This window comes from Lactuca sativa, chromosome 7, assembly GCF_002870075.4.
Source record: "Lactuca sativa cultivar Salinas chromosome 7, Lsat_Salinas_v11, whole genome shotgun sequence".
Lineage (NCBI taxonomy): Eukaryota > Viridiplantae > Streptophyta > Magnoliopsida > Asterales > Asteraceae > Lactuca > Lactuca sativa.
Window position 1 is genome coordinate 139814185 of NC_056629.2, and position 11762 is coordinate 139825946.

The window sequence follows — 11762 nt, forward strand, 5'->3', positions numbered from 1 at the left end:
TTGGGTGATAAATGATTTCACAATCATAATCCTTCACCACATCTAACCACCGACGCTGCCTCATATTTAGATTCAGCTGATCCATCAGGTACCTCAAGCTCTTGTGGTATGTGTAAATGGTACAACGAACCTCTTAGAGGTATTGTCTCTTAATCTTGAGGGCGAAAAACATAGCCCCGAGCTCCAAATCGTGCGTCAGGTAGTTCGCCTCATGAGGCTTCAACTGCCTCGAAGCGTATGCTATCACGTGACCCCGCTGCATTAGCATTGCGCCCATACCTGTGATCGAAGCATCGTAGTAAACCACAAAAGTCATCGAAGCCCTTCGACAATGTCAGAATCGGTGCCTTGCATAACCGCTGTCTGAGAGTCTCGAAGGTTTCCTGCTGCTCAGGCTCCCAACAAAATGTCATCGACTTCTTGGTCAGCCGGGTCAAGGGAACACCAATCTTGGAGAAATCCTAGATGAATCTCCGATAATAACCCGTTAGACCAAGAAAACTATGAATCTCAGTTGGAGACCTCGGAACCTCCGACTGCATCACGTCCTCTATCTTGGTCGGATTGACCAGAATACCCTTCTAGTTGACAAGGTGCCCTAGAAACTGCACCTCGTGTAACCAGAACTCACACTTTGGAGAACTTTGTGAAAAGTCTCTCCCTCCTCGGTGTCTCCAACACCGTCCTCAGGTGCTCCTCATGATGCTCCTGAGTCTTGGAATAAACCAAGATACCATTGATGAAGACTATTACACACCGGTCCAGCATAGGTCTACGAACACAGTTCATGAGGTCCATGAACGCGGCAGGATCATTGGTGAGCCCAAACGGCATCACCACAAACTTATAGTGACCATAGCGAGTCTGAAAGGCTGTCTTCTTCACATCATCGTCCCTGACTCGCATCTGGTGATAAGTCGACCGCAGATCAATCTTGGAGAACCAAGATGCTCCCTGAAGCTGGTCAAATAAGTCATCAATCCTCGGGAGGGGATAACGGTTCTTCATCGTTACCTTATTCAGCTCCCGATAATCTATACACATCCGATGTGACCCATCCTTCTTCTTTAACAACAGGATCGGGGCTCCCCATGGCGAACTGCTTGGCCTGATAAGTCCATTGTCTAATAGCTCCTGCAGCTGTGTAGACAACTCCTGCATCTCGGGAGAAGCCAACTGATATGGTGCCTTGGCTATCGGAGCCACACCAGGGATAGGTCAATCCTGAACTCTACCTGCCTCTCCGGAGGTACCCCAAGCATATCCTCTGGGAACACGTCTGGGTACTCCCGTACGATCGGAACATCATCCACAGTTGCCTTACCCTTATCCCGGGTATCCATAACATAGGCAACATAACCCACGCAACCCTGCTGAAAATAGCGCCTCGCTCTCGCTGTTGAACATAAAGTCGGTCATCCCTACGACCTCTCACCCTGAATCACTAAACCTCCCCCACTTGGGTTCCGAACCTACACAAGTTTCTGCTCGCAGTCGATCACTGTTGTTGAATTAGGTGTCTAAGCCCATAACTATAATTGGTATGTACTTAACCCGATAATAGCATGGTCCATTTTGGGTTGCATTCACCAGAACAATTTGATAGGATGGATATTTGAGAAAGATGTTATTTTTGAGTTATTAATATATTATAAGTATAATATATTAATTGAGAAATCATATAATTTAATTAGTACTGATCAATAATTAATTTGGAATTAGTTTAGTGATCAAAAGACAATGATTAAATTAACGGGGACTGATTATGTAAATCAGTGATACATATGCTTTGGGATAATGATCCATGATTGATTTGTGATGGACTAAGCTTATAAGATAGTCCGTGAATTGTTAGTCCAAATCAATTTTTGGATCATAAGCCTAAGTGTAAGAATTAGGGTTTCCAAGTGACTCTTGGAATTGTACACTATATATGTAACCTCTAAGCCCCTAAAATCGACACCAAGCGTATTCTAAGAGGATATAGCCGATTTTTGGTGCTCCAAGATCTCTCTCATTGTCATCCAATTGTTGGTGGTGTTTTGTGAAACATTTGAGGCATCACACTTGAGGTGCTAAGCTCTTGAAAAGCCAACTTCTATAAGCTACAACATGAGGTAATCATCTAACTAGTTTTTAAGATTCAAATATCAAATTTGTATGCTAGTTAGGATTCATGCTTTGGAAGAATAATATTGCATGTACAACTAAAGAAAACATAGATCCAAATTGTTAGGGTTGTATGTGTACTATAGGGATGTTATAGTGCTAAAAACCCATTAGTTGTATCAAAGCTTATGTTGTTTTCTGTTATATTGATTCATGGATAATTGTTCAAAGTCGAAGGCAAAAATGAAATTTTTTTTCTGCCAGACTGAACTCGACGAGTCCCATGAGGAACTCGACGAGTTCATGATGAACTCCACGAGTCCATTACTTGACTCGACGATTTGGACAGTCTGTTGGCAGTTTTTTGAGTTCTTTGGCCTGAATTGGATTAAGATCATTACCAAAAACTGTTTTGTATCATAAATCTATTTTTTTTATATGGTAGTGATTATCCTTATCTAATTAATAGATAATTGTCAAAATTTTAAGATAGTTGTTAGTTTATATGATAAGCTAATCATTTGTAATTTTTTGATTTGAAATTATCTTGCTTTATGAATTAAATTAGTTCAATTTGGTAAATAATAAATTATATGATAATTTTATTAGTTAAATTTGATCTAAATGTCTCTTGAAGAGTTTCATAACTTGTCCTCAAGTTATGAAATATGAAAAATCTCATTCATGAAACATTAACTCCTTAAGTTATGGAATTCAAGAGGTTTTCAAGAGTTTTAAAACTTGACCTCAAGTTTTGAAATTTGAAAAGTCTCATTTATGAAACATTAAAATTCCAAACCCTAGAATTTTAAACTTTAAAATTCAACCCTTATACTATTATAATATTAAAAGTTTAATACTTATATATATATATATATATATATATATATATATATATATATATATATATATATATATATATATATATATATATATATATATATATATATATATATATAAGACAAGTCAATCTTACCATTAGTATGCCTCATTCACGAAGCCGGTCTATAAGGAGGGGGTATAAGGAAACTGCCTATAAAATGGTGGTTGAATGAGTGTCCACTCTCACCCACCGCTTCCTTGATTGGTGGAGGGTCCTTAGCTGAACAGGTAGGATAGGACATTAATTATCATTCAAAAGTATAATGATAATTATAAAGTAACTAAATGTTTTATAAATTCCCAATCTTAGTTACTTTAGGAAAAAAGTGTGGTTAACCAACACACTAATTTGTGACTAGCAAGGGTGGCAAAGAGTAGCTTGATATTTTTCAAAGATCATGGTTATTCACATTAATTAGGTGATAAATGACATCAAGAGTACCAAGTACATTTTCATGGTTATTCACACTTGTTTGTGATCCTCGGTATGCCAGTCACAAACTTGAAGGGCATAATCAAGATTTAAACATGTCATTGAAAAGTTCAATAAATCTCAAAAGAATCTAGGAATTTTAATTCATTTAAAACTTAATACTCTTTTTTGTTTTTCATGGTGGAAATTGGTAAATCATCATTACCTACCTTCAAATATTTTGCAATTGGATCACGACATCCCTCTTCCGAAATGTGAAATATTGTGTTGGGTCCTAGCCTTAATATTTCATTTCGGTGTTATGTTAAGGATTGTTATCTAATCTAAACTTTGTCTTTCTTTTTATGAACTTGTGTGGGAGGGTCATTTTCCATGGATCGAATTTCAATGACTGGATTCGGAACATTCTGATGGTCACTTGTTACGAGGATAATGAATATGTCCTCGATAAAGAGATTAAGGAGGTGGATGAAGCAACTGCTACTCTTGAAGAGGTTTTTGAATATAGGTCTCATGAGAAGGACGCGACAAAGGTGTCGTGTATCATGCTTGCCACTATGACAGTTGAACACCAAAAGTCCTATGACAACTTCTATCCTTTCGAGATGCACCAAGACTTGATGGAAAGGTACCATCAAAGTGCTCGACAGGAAAGGTATGAAATCATTGCCTCCGTGATATAACAAAAATGATGGATGGAGAGTCTATCACGACCCACTTGCAAAAGATGCAAAGGTTTGTGGACCAGTTGCTGAAGTTGAATGTTAATTTCAATGAAGAGTTGGCTATTGACATTATCCTACACTCTTTGCCTCCTTGTTATGATCAGTTTAGAATGACTTATCATATGAACAAGGAAGAGGTAACTCTAAGCAAGCTTCAAGGCCTACTAAGAACTGCTGAAAGTATTTTGAAAGGAAAATCTGTTGTACCTACTCCTACTGCTGTTGCCCCAGGGAAAGTCCCATGATGGATCGTCTTCTAGTGAGACCAAAGGTGGTTCTACTACTCCCTCTTCCAACCCAAAAGAAACAAATTGCTTCTACTGTCATGACAAGGGGCACTGGAAGTGAAGCTACCCCAAATACTTGCAGGACATCAAGGATAGGAAGATAAAGCCCACACATGCAGGTATTTACACTATTCTGTCTAATAAATCATCACATGCTAATTCTTGGGTCCTTGATACAAGATGTGGTTTTCACATTTGTTCTGATTTGGAAGGACTAAAAAGAAGTAGGGTGTGGAGCATAGGAAGATGAACTTGATCATGGGGAATAGGAAAGTATCGCCTATCACCAAGATTGGAGTTTATTCTTTATTTCTTAGTAATGGGTTAGAATTAGATTGGAATAATTGTTGCTACTCATCCGATATGGCGAGAAACAGTATTTCCTTTCATGGTTTGTATAAAGAAGATTTTAGATTTTTATTTAATAATGAAATTTGTTCTATTAATGCTTTTTATAATGGTAAATTTTATTTTAAAGCATTGCCTTGTAATGGTATATATGAAATTGTGATGGTTGTAGACAACTTAAGAAATAATGTATTGCATATTGATTCCTCCAAAGGTTTGGAAAAAGCATGCTTATGGTATTGTTGTCTTGGACATGTCAACAAGAAGCGCATAGCCTAACTCCAAAAGGATGGAGTGTTGGTGTCATTCAACTTAAAGTTGGATGACACATGCGAATCTTGTTTACTTGGAAAGATGACCAAGTCACCCTTCACTGGTACTAGTAAAAGAGGTGAGGGTTTGTTGTATCTCATATACACCGATGTGTGTGGACCCTTTAGATCCGCAACAAGGGATGCTAACCGCTTCTATGCGACTTTTACCGATGATTACAGCAGATATGGGTATATCTACTTAATCAAGCATCAGTCAGAAACCTTTTAAAAGTTCAGAGAGTTTAAACAAGAAGTGGAGAATCAGCTAGGCAAGAAGATAAAGATGCTCCGGTCTGATAGAGGTGGAGAATATCTTAGTATCGAGTTCCACGACTATCTTAAGGAATGTGGAATTGTTTCACAATTGACGCTACCTAGGACACCACAGCTTAATGGTGTGGCTGAGAGGCGCAATCGAACCTTGTTGGATATGGTTCATTCCATGATGAGTCTAGCTTCATTACCTATCTCATTCTGGGGGTATATCTTAGAGGTTGCCGCCCATATCCTTAATCTAGTCCCAACTAAGAAGGTTACCAAAAAACCTCACGATATGTGGACATGGAAGGTTCCCTCGTTAGCACATATCAAGGTTTGTGGTTGTGAGGCTTTCGTAAGACAAGAGATTCACAAGAAGCTCGAACCTCGTAGTGAGCGTTGTATTTTCATCGGCAATCCATGAAAATCCTTTGGATATCTCTTCTACAGACCGAGTGACAATGTTGTCTTCGTTGCGAGGAGAAGGTTTTCCGAGAGAGAGAACGCATATGCCAAGAGCATAGTGGGAGGCAAATTGACCTTGAAGATATTCAAGAGTTAAGTGAGAAAGGAGCCTTAAACACTAGTCCTCAACCTGAGGAGGAAACTCATGTTGAACCAGTTGACTAGTCCTTACCTCTGAGGCGTTCTAGTAGAGTTAGAATGGGACTTGAGTTTTATGGTTTCTATATTACTACAGATGGTGAGATATTTATCAGTGATAGTACACTGGTAAATTTAGATGAGCTTAACCACTACAAGGAAGCCATGGGAGGCCCCAAGTCTGCAAAATAGAAAGAGGCGATGGACAGCGAGATTCAGTCCATGTATGACAATCATGTTTGGAACTTGGTTAACAATGTGCCAGATCATAAGATGGTCGGGTGCAAATGGATTTTCAAGAAGAAAACCAACATGGATGGGAAATTACACAAATATAAGGCGACGATTGGTTGTGAAGGGCTTTACTCAAACTCATGGAGTTGACTATGATGAGACCTTCTCACCAGTAGCAAAGATTAAACCAATCAGGGTTATGCTAGCCATAGCTGCATTTCATGATTATGAAATATGGCAAACGGATGTCAAAACCTCTTTCCTAACTAGAAAGTTGGCTAAAGATGTTTACATGAGTCTGCCAGAGGGTTTTATCGATGTGAACTACCCTAATAGACTATGTAAGCTTGAGAAATCCATTTATGGATTGAAACAAGCATCTCGGAGATGGAATCTCTGTTTCATTGAGAAAATCAAAGAGTATGGTTTTTCAAGAAGAGAGGATGAGTCCTATGTGTATGTCAAGGCTAGTGGGAGTGTAGTTAGCTTTCTGGTGTTGTATGTAGATTCCATACTTCTCATAGGAAATGACATTCCAACCTTGCAGGCGGTTAAGTCCTGGCTTGGAAAGTGTTTCGCTATGAAGGAGCTCGGAGAAGCTGCTTGCATTCTAGAGATAAGGATATTGAGAAACATGAGTAAAAGACTAATAGGACTTAGTCAAAGTACCTACTTGGACAATGTGTTGAAATATTTTAGCATGGAGAATTCCAAGAAAGGAGAATTGCCTATCATAAGCAATAACAAAATAGTAAGACTCAGAGTTCGAGTACCGATGCCCAGATAGCAGAGATGAGCTGAGTACCATATGCTTCCGCTGTTGGCTCGATCATGTATGTTATGACATGTACTCGCCCTGATGTGGCTTTTTCTTTGAGCATGGTCAACAGATATTAGGGGAATCCTAGTAGAGCTCATTGGACTGCGGTAAAGAACATTCTTAAGTACATACCCTCGGTGGGAGTGATGACTTGAGAGTGACAGGGTATAGTGACGCTAGCTTTCAGACCGACATAGATAATTTCTGCTCTCAGTCGGGCTGGGTATTTATGTTGGATAAGGTGTCTAAGTCCATAACTTATTTGTTATATATACTTGACCCGACCCGACATAGTCCATTTGGGTTGCACTTCACCCAAACTATTTATGGATAATTTTATGAGAATTGTATACTTACAATTTATTAATATATTATAAGTTATAATATATTAATATAAAGTCATGTTATTTAATTAGTTTTAATCTTGAATTAATTATGAATTAATTTAGTGATTAAAAGGAAGACTAATTAAATCATGGGCTATTATATTTATATGGTGTGGGCTAACACTCATTTGGGAATGGGCTAAGCTTATATGGAAGTCCATGGATGATCCATGGAGCTTTAACCCATGGATCCTTGGAACAGGAAAATACATGGGTTATTAGGGTTTCACCCTAACCATGCACACTATATAAACAAGCCTATGTTGCATGAAAAAACCCCCTAGTGTGTGTGTAATAGTGGTGGCTGATTTCTAAGTGTTAGTATACTCTCTCATACATTTTCCAAGTTTGTGGTGATTTGTTATTTCCATTTGAGGCATTCACATTATTGGTGCTTGGCTCTCAAAATCCAAGGAATCAACAATCAACAAAAGGTATGTAATTCATCTATTTCTTTTATGTTTAAAAGTACCCCATGCCATGCTAGATAGGTTATAAACCTTGGAAAATAATATTTTGCATGTACCTTAGACAAACATAGATCCAATGTTTATTAGGGTTGCATGTACAGTTAGGGAGTGTTAGAATGCTTAAAACCCAATAGTGGTATCAGAGCCTAGGCTTGTTTGTTTGATACTTGATGCAAAATAGTGAAAAAAAAGTCGAATGTTTTTGTTGTCTGGCTAATGAACTCGCCGAGTCCATGGGGGGACTCGCCGAGTTCATGTGTAAACTCATCCTACTCGCCGAGTAGGTTTGTGCACTCAGTGAGTAGGAGCCTCAGAATGCAGATTTTCGACTTTTGTTGCTGGAAATGGACTAGAAACATTACCCTAAACTGTTTTGGTGTTTTAAAATTTCTTTTAGTTGGTGTAATGGTTGTTCTAATCCATTTACAATAGCTTATATCAAAATTTTCATGCTTTGTATGTGTTCATATAATTCTTGAAACTTTGATGATCATGTTCAGGTTGTTATGAATTTAGAAGATGATAGGAATTATTTGCTGAATTGTCTATGATTAATTCTTGATCATTTCTGTGTTTTAATGGAGTCCATAATTTTTCCTCAAGTTATGGATATCCAAATGTCACTTCTTTTAAACACACATTTAAAACACATAAGTTACATGATATGTGCATAATTAGTTAATTATTAAGCATACATTTTTATTCATTTTTAACTAATTATATGTATAATGTGGACAAAAGGTACTTAATAATGTTTAAATTTTTTTTCAGTCCAAAAGACATGCTTGGGAGTGAAAGGGAACAAGGGGAAGCAATTAGAGACCAAAGAATGAAGAATGAGGGAAAAAAGCCTTCCTACTCGGCGAGTCTATTAGAATATTCCAGAAGATAAGTCAAGACTCCTGGTATGAGACGGATAACTACCATCTACTCGGCGAGTTGGGTCTGCTACTCGCCGAGTACACCCTGTTTTGTGATAATTATAAATACCAAACTATTATCCGATTGGGGAGGACTTCTGACGTTTTTGGAGCTTCATCTGCGATTGAAGAACCCTTGGATGAGCTAAGGAACCCTAATCTTCAATCCCTTGAAGAATCAAGGCAATTAGGTTAATCATTCCACTTAACTTTAGGAATTAAGTATGTTTAGCTTAGTTAAATCTGCTTTTGAGTTTGTTTTTATCATGACTATGAACTAAATTCGTTTTGTTTCTGTTGGGGAAGACTAATTTACTCCTATGGTTTAGAATATACTTTTTGATTGATTGTTATTTGGTGATTTTATTAAATTAAGTTTGTTAAAGAACCTTATGCATTAATGACAACTATTTTATGTTAATTGGAAGGTAATTAAGCTGCATGAAAATCTCTTAATTATTAACCTCATATGCAATGTGAATACTTTATCATATGCTTAAGAGTACTAAATATGAAATTAAGATTAATTAGAGAATGGGTAAATTAATGTGTGAGCTTGTTTGAGAAACCAACAAACAAGAGTTAATTGGAACACCAACTTAATTAACCAATTACAAATCTTATTTAATCCAAACAATTGAACTAGGGAATTAATTAGTTTAAACAATTGGCCACTGCTTGAATTGATTAATTGTCTAAGGGTTAGGAGTAATGAACATGAACCTAACCACTATAGTTGGTAACCAATAATAATTAATCTATCATTTAAATAACCATAGGAGTGAATTAGTTGAACCTAAACAGAAACCCTTTAATAAATTTGGTGAATTTGTCATTTCCTTTAATTGTTTAGTTAGTTAATTGTTTTAAGTGCTATGTTTAAGTTTCTAGTCTTGTAAAACTAGAGAAAAAACCCTTTACTTTTATTACTTGTTTAGTTAAAATTAGTTATTAGAATAATTTTCGTTCCCTGAGTTCGACACCCTACTTACCCAACTATACCACTAAAAGACAGGTTCACTGCCTTTGTGTGCTTAATTTATTAACTAAAAGTAGCATTAAAACTAGCTCGTTTCACACACATGAAGTTTTTGGCGCCGTTGCTGGGGAACGGTTCTAAATAATTTATCTAATTTCTAATTTTTTCGATCCTTTGTGTGAGTTTACTGGCACAAAGTTAATTTATTGCAGATTAGTAATTAGTAGTTAGGTTTTAGCATCTAAATTAGTTTTATTTCAAGTTTTGAATTCTTTCAAAAATACACTGCTACTCGTCGAGTGCATTCGCACTTACTCGGCGAGTACAACAGATTGTAGCTTTTAATTTTCGTTTTTTTAGTACACTTTTTTGTTCTTTTTACGTTTGTATCTTGTTTATTTCAGGACTTTCATGACCAGAGGATCAAACACTCCGCTGGTACCCCCGTTTGAAGATCCCGAATCCGCATTAAAAAGGAACAAAAGAAAGGACGTGGAGAGCTCGAGTACACCTAAGAAGTCACCTTTGTCTAACTTGAAGACTGTTTTTTGGGAAGAAAAAGAGTAGCAAAGCAGGTGCATCCAGCACATCTTTAGCAAGTGAAGAACCGATCAAGGAAGACACTGAGTACGACACCGAGGAGGAAGAAGAACTTACATACGGGCACAACTCCGATTCTGGCGACGAGTTAGCTCTTACCATGGCTAACATTGATGAAATCCCCATGGGGGAATGGAAGAAGAGGATGCGCGACGACACTGGCCCGAGGCTTGTGCAACCCGCAATTCCTACGACTGCTACTTTTGAGCTCAAGGTTCATATCCTAGCTTTACTTAAAGAAATACCTTTCTGTGGAAAAGACCACAAAGATGCCTACAAGCATTTGGATGAAGTCAATGATGTAGCAGATTACTTCAATGTTCCAAATGTGCCTCACGAGACTCAGCGACTTCGCATGCTTCCAGTGACATTCAAAGGCGCTGCAAAAGACTGGCTCAAATCACTTCCCCCCGGATCAGTCACCACATGGGCCAAGATGAAAGAAGAATTCATTGATCACTTTTGCCCACCTTCCAAGATAGCCAAACTGAAGAAAGCAATAGCTAGCTTTGAACAACAAGCTAGAGAGTCACTATATGAAGCTTGGGAGAGGTACAAGAGCTTACTAAGAAACTGCGCACACCATGACCTAAATAGCCAGCAAGAAGTCTCCATTTTCTATGATGAAGTCAATGTCACAACCAGGAAGTTACTTGAATCACAAGGCCCGCTCACAAAGAAGCCACCCCCGGTGATCAAGGAATTAATTGAAGAATTCTCTAAGCACTCTAGAGAATACCACAACCCAAGAAATGATGTTACTAGGGGAGCTGCATATGCAGCTACTGAAGACTTGTCCGCGGTCATGGCTATGCTAAAAACCATGGTTTGGAGGATGGATAATATGGATCAAACGATCCATGCTATTCGGGTGGGTTGTGAAAACTGCAATGGGCCTCATCTTACTAGAGATTGCGACTTGGATGAAAATGGCAACAAGAAGGTGCAGGTTTTTACTCAAGTGGAGACCGATATGATGAAGATTGGCGAAGACCAAAGAAAGAGTGGCTCCCCTATGAAGAGTACAAGAAGGCTAAGGAGGAGAAGTTCAGGCAGAAAGGAAGACGGTTTTACCAAAAGGAGGATCCGACACAAGAAAGAAAACCAAGTTTGGAAGAAATGCTCTCCAAATTTGTAGCTGCTTCAGAAAAGTGACATAGTGATCATGATGCTGCAATTCAAGAAACGAGGTCCATGCTTAGAAACCAGCAAGCATCTATCCACAACATAGAAACGCAGCTAGGGCAACTTGCTCAACAAATCAACCAAAGATCACCGGGCGAACTTCCTAGTAAAACCGAAAATAACCCATGAGGCGCGCACATAAATATAGTTACAACAAGAAGTGGGAAAATAATCACTCCCCTGGTCCCTATTTAGACTGAAGCATCCAA

General features: G+C 38.0%; 1 non-coding gene across 1 annotated transcript; it reads right to left on the bottom strand.

Moving 5' to 3' along the window:
• Window positions 1–10852: 10852 nt before the first annotated feature.
• Window positions 10853–10959, bottom strand: LOC111904907 (small nucleolar RNA R71). The gene has a single exon (XR_002854664.1). It is a non-coding gene; the product is annotated as a small nucleolar RNA R71 (small nucleolar RNA).
• Between the last annotated feature and the right edge of the window lie 803 nt (window positions 10960–11762).